Below are 9,994 nucleotides of genomic sequence, written 5' to 3'. Positions count from 1 at the left end.
GTTTTGCTTTCTATTCTATAGACACTGCCCCATGCATGTATGAACCTTCGTCGGTGTCTATGAGAATCATTCTCGTAATCAAACACAATGCCATGGATAATCATGTCATGAGGACCGTTGCTCCTTGCATATCCGAATTGGCGTAGAGCTAAAGAGGGATTGTAAGTGATGCCTCCTTTGATGCCAAGGAGTGGCACATTAGGGTACTCTCCACAATGATCAATGATAGTAATGTCTCTTTGAAAGAAGTTGTTCCACCGGATATCTGAATGAGACAAAGACATAATCCTGCGAGACCATTGCATTCTTTGTTCATTTCTCAACACTGATCGGGGAAGATGAAATGTAAACCACCTAGCCAGTAGTGGTATACAGCACATGAGAGTTCCTCGTTTCTTCATGGTACGAGTGTGTAGAGAATGTAGAATGTCTCCCAGTAATGTTGGTACCCCCCCGGGTTACGGATTAGGAAAAGGTTGATGATGTGTACACTTATGAACTGGTCGGGATTTGGGAATAAAACCAACCCATAGATCAAAAGTGCCATAACTTCCTCAAAAGCTGGATAACTTTTGTTTTCTAGCAGTAGTCGAGCCTTTTCCAATAAGAACTTGGCAAGCAAACCCTTAACTCCACTCTTTGTTTCCCAATTGGACTCGATTTCTGATTTCCGCAGATGTAAAGCAGCAGCAATGACTTCAGGTTTTGGAATCCTTTCTAAACCAGTGAAAGGTAATTGATTTCGAACAGGCAATCCCATTAGTTCAGAGAATTCTTCCAAAGTGGGTACCAACTGGTAATCAGGAAAGGTAAAGCAATGATGTTCAGGGTCGAAGAACTGGAACAGGACCCGTATCATGTCTTCTTCAAATTTTGAGGTAACCAAATGGAGTAGGTGACCATGCCTTTCAGTGAATTGAACATTCCTGGGGAATTCTGACACTAAGTCTTTTAGTTCAGATGGTACCGTTGAGATGTTGATTCGGATGTAATCTTTGGTGGCGGGAGCCATTACCTGCAAAAACAAAGGTAAACTCTTTGATCCTTGAAGTGTTTGGTGCAAAAATGATATGCTTATGATGCAAACATGTGGCACACAAAAACAAATCAAACAATAGCCTTAGGTTTAAAGGCTTGCATGGAGCTGATAGGTGATACCCTCCCCACTGAAGTTGAGTTGGTTAAAACCTGTCCTAGAATAGTATTTGGGTTCTATGATCCTTGGAAGTAACATCTCAATACGGCGCTCGAGCGGCCGATCAAAATATTCCTCGAGGATAACTAACTTCGATCAATTTCAAAGCTAGCCACTTAATAGGCCACAAGTCGAGTTCAACTAAAAAGGTTCTAAGACAAATTAGTGTTTAATGACATTTCGGAAGCCTAATATACTCCTTGATCATTTTCAAGGGACATCAGTATAAACCAAAGTATCGCACTAATGATGACTACCAGATCAACCGTATCGGTACATGCCGTACAGTTTCCTTGGTCTATTATCATATACTTAAGGTATCTCGAGATTCGGGTTAGAATCTTTCACACAAGAAAAATACCCAAACAAACCTTTGAAAAATAGAGCAATCAAGTCAATCAATTGAAAACATCGACCTATTCTCTTAAGGTAACCCCTTTTGAAAACATTTTGTTTTTGAAAGTATCCCCAGCAGAGTCGCCGGTTCTGTGGACCTCCGTTTTTTTAATCCCGGGCCATACCTCTGTTCTGTAGAGATACGTGAACTGACTCTTTTTTATCGCTTAATGCTTTCGCATTTTTTTTGAAAATTCATAGAGTCGCCACCAACCTTTTATTTTATCCAATTAAGGAAAGGTTTATAAAAGAAACAGAAAAAAGACCTTTAAGAAATTCTGGGTAAGGGGGTAGGTTATACAAAGGGAAGGTGTTAGCACCCTTTGTATCCATGGTTATCCATGGGCTCTTAAGTTTGCTTAGCTCACTTGTTTTTCGATGACTTTTCAATTGCTCTGAAATTGCTCATATGTGGCTTCAAATACTTTTGTAAATTGAATTTTGTAATGATCCGTTTGTGGATGTATACAAAATGCTTGTTTATCTTTCGAAAGATGTTTTGAAAAGAACGTTAACTTTGTTATAATCCGTGTTTGGATGTATACAAAGTATTGTCTTTTTTGAAAGTTTTGTTTTGAAAAACAACAGTGTATGAGAATTTTGTTTGTTTTGATTTGAGCAAGCAAACTAGGAGGTCTACCCTGAGTTGTAAGGTCTTTATCCTTATTTCCTTTAAAAATCTATCCTTTCATCGGATATAAACGCAAGGTTCGATTTTGTACTCAAAACAGTAGAATTTTGACTTTGATTTTGAAAAGAATGAGAAGGGATTACCTTAAGAGGTGCAAGTGTGATTGTGATTGTATTCAGATATTTTATCTTTGAAGTTAGTGATCTAAGGGTTCAATTTTATCTTTGACATACACGCAGTTTATATTTGCTGGAAATTAAAATGCGGAAATGTAAAGTGCGGAAAGTAAATCTACGCTATTACATCGATTGTGCAGGAAATGTAAACTAGCCTATTTACATGAATTTGACATCCTATACATTTATCTAGGAATTTAAATTGCAAGAAAAATAAAAGGCATGTTTTTTGGACTTTTTATGATTGGTTTTAATTATAATTAATGCATGATTAATTAAATTAAAATGAAAAAAAAAAGATGAAAATAGATTTAAACCTAGAAATTAAGTTTAAAATATGTACAAAATATTTTTCAATTAATTTTAAAACAAAACTAATTTTTTTGGAATTTTTGGAATTGATTTGAAATTGATTTAAGTTAATTAAAACATAATTATGCAAATAATTATACAAATAATTAAAACTTAAAGATAAAATTATTCAAACTATGTACAAAATTAGTTTATAATATATAAACAATATTTTTATTTCAGAAAATAATATATTATTTTAGAATTCTAAAAATATTTTTTGTGTATTTTTCGGATTTTTAAAACTATTTTTAATTAATTTAACAAAGAAATTAAAATAAAAATAAGAGATAAAAGGATACTGATCAGATGTGGAAATTAAATGAGGGAGTATGATGCGCATGCGTGTTCTGAGGCGTTGGATGAGCTGTTAAGCAAGATCAGATGGTCCAGACTTTGAGGCACATGGTACACGTTACACCTGCAAAACACTTGATTAGAGATAAATTTAAAAAACACGTGCGCGCTTCTGAACCAATGGGAGGAAGACACGTCTTCGTCTTCAACCTTCAGACAAGGCCTTTAACAGCGCTTTTGTAAAAAAGCGCTATAGTAAGTGAACCCTAAATCTGCAAAATAACGAATAGGGGTAAACAAGCATAAAAATCAGGCGCGATGGTACCATTGGATTCGTCTTGTTCCACTGAATGTAACCCTGCCCTTAATTTGTTTTAATTTTGGCCCTAATGAAGAACCCTAATTTTGAGCTAAGAAAACCCTAAAATGGTATATGCTACAAACAGCCATTAAAATCCAATTGAAGCTCCAGAAACGACCAGAGCTTCAAACCAAACACAATTATGCATCTACATCTTGTTAAATATGCGTGTGTTATGAGATATAAGTTGGTTTTAGTTTGAACAAACCGTGGCCTATATAGCTCGATTCAATGAGGTTTAAGACTTGCAATTGATTGGAATAGCTTCAGTGAAGCTCAGAGATGATGTGTGAATGCTTAGTTTGTATTGAAATGGACTGAAATTAAAAACTCGAATTTGAATTTTCTTTGAATTTTTTCAAGTGATTACAAGTGTATATGAGCAAGGCTTTGTTTCTGATTCGTGTCCCTTATGTTACTGAAGCATGCTAGCCTATTTATAAGCATTGAGTGCTTAGAATTGAAGCTAAGAAGCAACTAGTTGCCTTTGTGGAATTCTTGCATTTTTTATATTAAAAAAGCTTTGAATTATTGACCAAGTCCTCTTGTCTTCAATGCATCTGCCTTGCTCTTCAATTCTCTGCAGAAAGATGAAGATTCCTTGGGTGAGTCATGCTTGGAAGTTAAGCTACCATTTATCCATCCATTTTCCTTTTAATTTTATTCTTAAAATAAGATAAAATCAAGCAAAAAATGAATAAAAATGGTGTGGGCTTAGTCTTGGTCGTGGGAGGCCCATAACATCATGGAAATGATGTTTGAATGCTGAAAACTTGGCCCCATTTGGAAAAAATACATTTTTGAGCAATGTTGATTTTATGCATTTTCCCAAAATTTAGCCAACTTCAACAAGGTGTAAATCCCTCAATTTTTGTCATATGAAGGAGATCTTGCACTTTTTGGAAACCTCAAAGAGTCCTCTAACCAATGTCTTTGGTCTCATGTCAAAATGATTTTTGAAGCTCCTTGTGTGTCCTTTTGAAAAAAGTGTCTTTTTGTTGACTTTGAAAATGACCTGTAATGTCTTTGATCATATTTTTCAAATGGTGAATCCAATGACCATGGGATCAATGGCATTTGAAAGATAATTGAATTTCCTTCAAAACAAGCTTTGGTTTGAATTTTTTGGATGAAAGGATGAGAGAGTTATGATCAGTCAAAGTTGAGTTGACTTTTCAGGCAAAAACCCTAATTTTGAATCTTAGGGTTTTGTTGATTTTTGATCTTTCCTTGATGAATTATGATCATCCAATGATCAAATGATGAATCCTTTGACAAAATATGGACTTTGACAAAAAATTTCATTTTTGACTGTCTGTTGACTTTTTTGGTCAAACGGGTCGTCTGTTGACTGTTTGAGCTGCTGACGGTGCGTCTGAGTGAATTGAAGTTTGAAAATTTGTATGATGGTACTTTGAGATATATGGATGTGTATGAAATCCATTTGAGCTCTCAAAAACTTGTTTCTCCTGTAAAAACAAGAAAACCCTAGTCAGGGACTGTTTGTGTAGGAGACAGTCAAGCGTACCTGATTTTTTTGCAGTGTTGAGTCTCTGCTAATCGCGTGATATTCAGAAGACTTCTAGAACAAAAATCTTGGAATTTTGAATTGTGAAAGATTGATTTGATTGATGGTACAAAACACTGAGAATTGTACTGCCAGCAGTTTGGCTGTCAACTGACTGTTCAGATATTGACGTAGCAGTTAGAGTGAAAAATCAACAGTCAAAGTTAATTTTCTTTTTTGTTGTTTTTGTTTTTGTTTTATGTGAAAAATGAAAGTTTATTTACATGACTTGTTAAAAAAACACAGACATAATAAATAACTAATTTTTACTGTACGCGGGCAAAATTACCGATAATAACCCTGAAAATCATTTAATGCACAGAAAAATGAATATTTGACTGGCAGAAAACACATAAGATATTATCTGAGTAATTAAGCAATATTATGACAGATAGTACAACATTTAATACTGACAGTACAAATATTACATACTATATTGAACAGTACGACGAATAAACGGTACATTTAAGAAATAAGAATCATGGCAGATTTTAGGAATGACGGTTGATAACCCATGCTATGAACAATAACATGTAGATGATTGGGAGTGCAACCATTGCAGGTCCACACTCTTCAGGACTATGCAGGCAGAAGAAAGTCATGATCACCGTAGCAATGGTGATGACTGTAAGAAACAGTGTCTCTATCCACTTTGCCATTCTTGTCAGGGAAGAAGAGAAAATAGATATGAGGTAGGAATTTGAAAGATGAGTTAGAATTTGATGTGAGATTTTATGGAAGAAAATGAGAGGTATTTATAGAATGGAAAGGAGGATAGAGACGTTGGGGAATGATGTGATTCCGTACAAAAGGAAAATTTGAGTGGAAGTAAGATTTGAAAGAAAGTGTATGATAGTGTTGGGAAAAAGAGAGATGTAGAGAATAAAGTTAGGATTTGATTTTTGAAAAAGAGATTTGAAAAGATTTTTGAAAATAATGGAATATAGTACCAAAATTAGTGGGAAACAAAAGATAATAATAATCTACTTGTTACCAGTACAGTCTGAGTTTCCTGATTCTGTGCCTGCAAAAAGATTTAACTCTGTACCAATTGTGTCAGTACTATTTATCTGTAAATAAATAAATAGCATGTGTGAAGTAATAAACAGTATTTGGCGTTTGCGTAAGAATAAATTCAACTGCACGCCAAATTACTGTATAAGAAAAATCCTAAAAACTAAGTGTTTCATATGTTAGGATATTTGTTGAAATAATCCATAATTATATGAGACTCTTAATTTTCAGATTGAAGTTTTCTTGAAAAAAGATGTGGGCAAATTTTGGGGTATAACACCTGCTATCATTATTTCATGTTTCTGCTAAATTATAAATTAACTAGTTTCTATATACTACTTGTAGCACTTTTCTACTAGTATATTTAGTTTCTCATTATGTCATATTATATTAAATCAACTAATACTCATTAATCAACTATTATTATAATACTATCAAATCCATCTACTAGTAGTCTTCTAGTTCAATTATATATATATATATATATATATATATATATATATATATATATATATATATATATATATATATATATTAAAACTAAGTCTTCATTCAAATATTCATACTATATACTATTTATATATTATATCATTATACATACCTGCTACTATTAATGCATTAGAAATAAGTCTCCATTCCAATGGTTCAAGTAATAGAATATATATATATATATATATATATATATATATATATATATATATATATATATATATATATATATATATATATGTTTTCACGAAAATGACCACACAGTAAAACCAAGAAGCAACAAAACCGGTCCCACCTATAGCTAGGCCTCGTTTGGATATCCCTTAACAGTCTTGAATTTCACCTTACCCATTAGGATTCAACCAAACACAACTCAGCCACTTAAATTATATTTTGTTCCATCGATGTAACTCAGTATCAAACCCAGAAAACCAATTTCAATTTAACACAAAAACGCAGCAATCAACAACAATTTCATGAACGCATAAGCAAATATTATACAACCCAGAATCCCATCTGAAAACCATCATACAATCGATTATAATAATCAAACCCCACCCTTACCTGATTGGATTGAAGAGAGCTCTAAACACTCCACTCGGTCGAATTTCGCGGATCTAACAGGACCCTAATTTTGCAATTGATAAACTAATATTAATTTTTCTGGTTTTTTTTATTTTTATACTAATTCCATGGAAATCAATTGATTTTACCTGGTGTTTTTCTCCTGGTTGAAACTAGCCTTCAAACCCTCGGTTCCTCTTTCTGCTCTTCAGTTTCTACGTGAATTTTCTCTGCTAGGGTAATGAGTTATTTTGTTTTGTTTACCACTACTTCCCACTAACTCTTTCTACGGGCCACTTAATTAATGGGCTTCTAAATTCATTTTGGGTTCACTAAATAATACACATATTTCTAGTACTACACCCACTTTTATTTATTTTAATAAGTTCTACTAAAATTAATACTAGATCTAATATTAATTTCTCGGCTAATCTTACCCGACTATCAATTTAACAACTTACACCGCATATTCAACATAATCAACCGTTAAGCAGAATTAATATTCGATAATATTTAATTATAATATTTAATTAAATACAGGCGTTACAACTCTCCCCCACTTAAGAGATTTTCGTCCTCGAAAATTTACCTGATTCAAACAACTCGGGGTAGGAGTCTCGCATCTTGCTCTCCAATTCCCACGTTATGCTTTCCCCAGCTGCTCCCAACCAAACAACTTTCACCAATGAAATCTCTTTTCCTCTCAGAGTCTTCATTTCCCGATCTGCGATCCTTACAGGCTTAGTTTCCACGGTGAGATTATCTCGCACTTGTACGTCATCCATCTGTACTACATGAGACGGATCTGGAATGTACTTTCGGAGTTGTGACACATGAAACACATCGTGCAAATTAGAAAGAGTTGGCGGCAACGCCACTCGGTAAGCAACTTTTCCCACTCGGTCCAGAATCTGATAGGGACCGATAAAACGAGGAGTGAGCTTCTTAGACTTCAAGGCTCGCCCCACACCAGTCACGGGTGTGACTCTCAAAAACACATGGTCACCAGCTTGAAATTCCAAATCCTTCCTTCTCTTGTCATGATAGCTCTTCTGTCTACTCTGAGAAGCTTTCATCTTTTCTCGAATTAACTTCACTTTCTCAGTAGTTTCTCGAACAATCTCCGGTCCAAGTACTACACTTTCTCCAGATTCATGCCAACATAACGGAGTCCTACACCTCCGGCCATACAACGCTTCAAAAGGAGCCATTCCAATACTAGAATGGTGACTATTATTATAAGTAAATTCGATCAATGGAAGATAGGTATCCCACGAACCTCCTTGCTCGAGAACACATGCTCTCAACAAATCCTCCAACGATTGATTAGTCCTCTCTGTCTGACCATCCGTCTGCGGATGATACGCCGAACTCAATCTCAACTTAGAACCCAAACTTTCTTGCAAGCTCTTCCAAAAATCAGAAGTAAATCTCGGATCTCTATCCGATACAATACACAGAGGAACGCCATGCAACTTCACAATCACTCTGGTGTAGATCTCTGCCAACTTTGCAATTGGATATGTGATGTTAATAGGTATAAAATGTGCTGACTTTGTAAGCCTATCAACAATCACCCATATCGAATCATATCCTCTTGCAGTATTAGGTAACCCCGTCACGAAATCCATCGAAATGCTATCCCATTTCCATTCTGGAATTTCTAACGGCTGCATCAACCCCGCAGGCTTCTGGTGTTCAACTTTTGATTTTTGACAAGTCAAACACGCATACACAAACCGTGCCACATCTTCCTTCATTACTGGCCACCAAAATATCTTCTTTAAATCCTGATACATTTTAGTAGCTCCAGGATGGATACTCAAGTTACTCCTATGACCTTCTTCTAGAATCATCCTCCTCATATCATCATCCTCAGGGATACAAATTCGATCCTGCAGTCTTAACACACCATGCATATCTATCTTAAAGTCACTTTTCTCTGATTGGCCACAAACAGCCATGATGTCCACTAGCTTCACATCCAACTTCTGAGCCTCCTTGATATTATCCAGAAAATCATTATTAACCTTAAGCATTCCCAACTTAATACTTTGCGGTGTCACTTCACAAACTAAACTCATATCTCGGAACTGCTCAATCAATTCCAACTCCTTAACCATCATAGTTGACATATGCAAGGTCTTTCGGCTTAAAGCATCAGCCACAACATTAGCTTTACCTGGATGATAATTCAAACTAAAATCATAATCTTTCAGCAATTCTAACCACCTTCGCTGCCTCATATTCAGCTCTCTCTGATCAAATAGATACTTTAGACTCTTATGGTCACTATAAACTTCAAATCTAGAACAATAAAGATGATGTCTCCAAATTTTTAGCACAAAAACAACTGCAGCAAGCTCCAAATCATGCGTAGGGTAGTTCTTTTCATGAATTCTCAACTGCCTCGATGCATAAGCAATAACCTTATCATTCTGCATAAGCACACCACCTAAACCCATGAGAGAAGCATCACAATATACTACAAAAGGTTCTCCCGGATTAGGTAACGTCAAAACCGGAGCCGTCGTCAATCTCTTCTTCAATTCTACAAAGCTCTCTTCGCATTGTGTATCCCACACAAAAGCTCTACCTTTACAAGTCAACTTGGTCAACGGAAGTGCCAACTTAGAGAACCCTTCGATAAACCGTCTGTAGTAACCAGCTAAACCCAAGAAACTTCTAATCTCAGTAGCTGACTTTGGAGATTCCCATTGCAACACAGCATCTACCTTAGATGGATCTACAACAATGCCACTACCAGATATGACATGACCAAGAAAACTGACTTCTTTCAACCAGAATTCGCACTTGGACAGCTTTGCATACAACTTTCTTCCTTTCAGCACTTGCAACACCGTCCTCAAATGATCCACATGCTCTTCTTCTGACTTAGAACATATCAAGATGTCGTCTATGAACACTACGACAAACTGATCCAAATATTCTC

General features: G+C 35.4%; 1 pseudogene; it reads right to left on the bottom strand.

Moving 5' to 3' along the window:
• Positions 1 to 9,167, bottom strand: part of LOC131659168 (uncharacterized) — a 22,382-nt pseudogene extending 13,215 nt beyond the window's left edge.
• Positions 9,168 to 9,994: the final 827 nt, after the last annotated feature.

The sequence above is a fragment of the Vicia villosa genome, linkage group LG3 (genome assembly GCF_029867415.1).
Source record: "Vicia villosa cultivar HV-30 ecotype Madison, WI linkage group LG3, Vvil1.0, whole genome shotgun sequence".
Classification (NCBI taxonomy): Eukaryota; Viridiplantae; Streptophyta; class Magnoliopsida; order Fabales; family Fabaceae; genus Vicia; species Vicia villosa.
The sequence above is the reverse complement of the archived record's forward strand: the minus strand, read 5'-3'. Positions and strand labels throughout refer to the sequence as shown.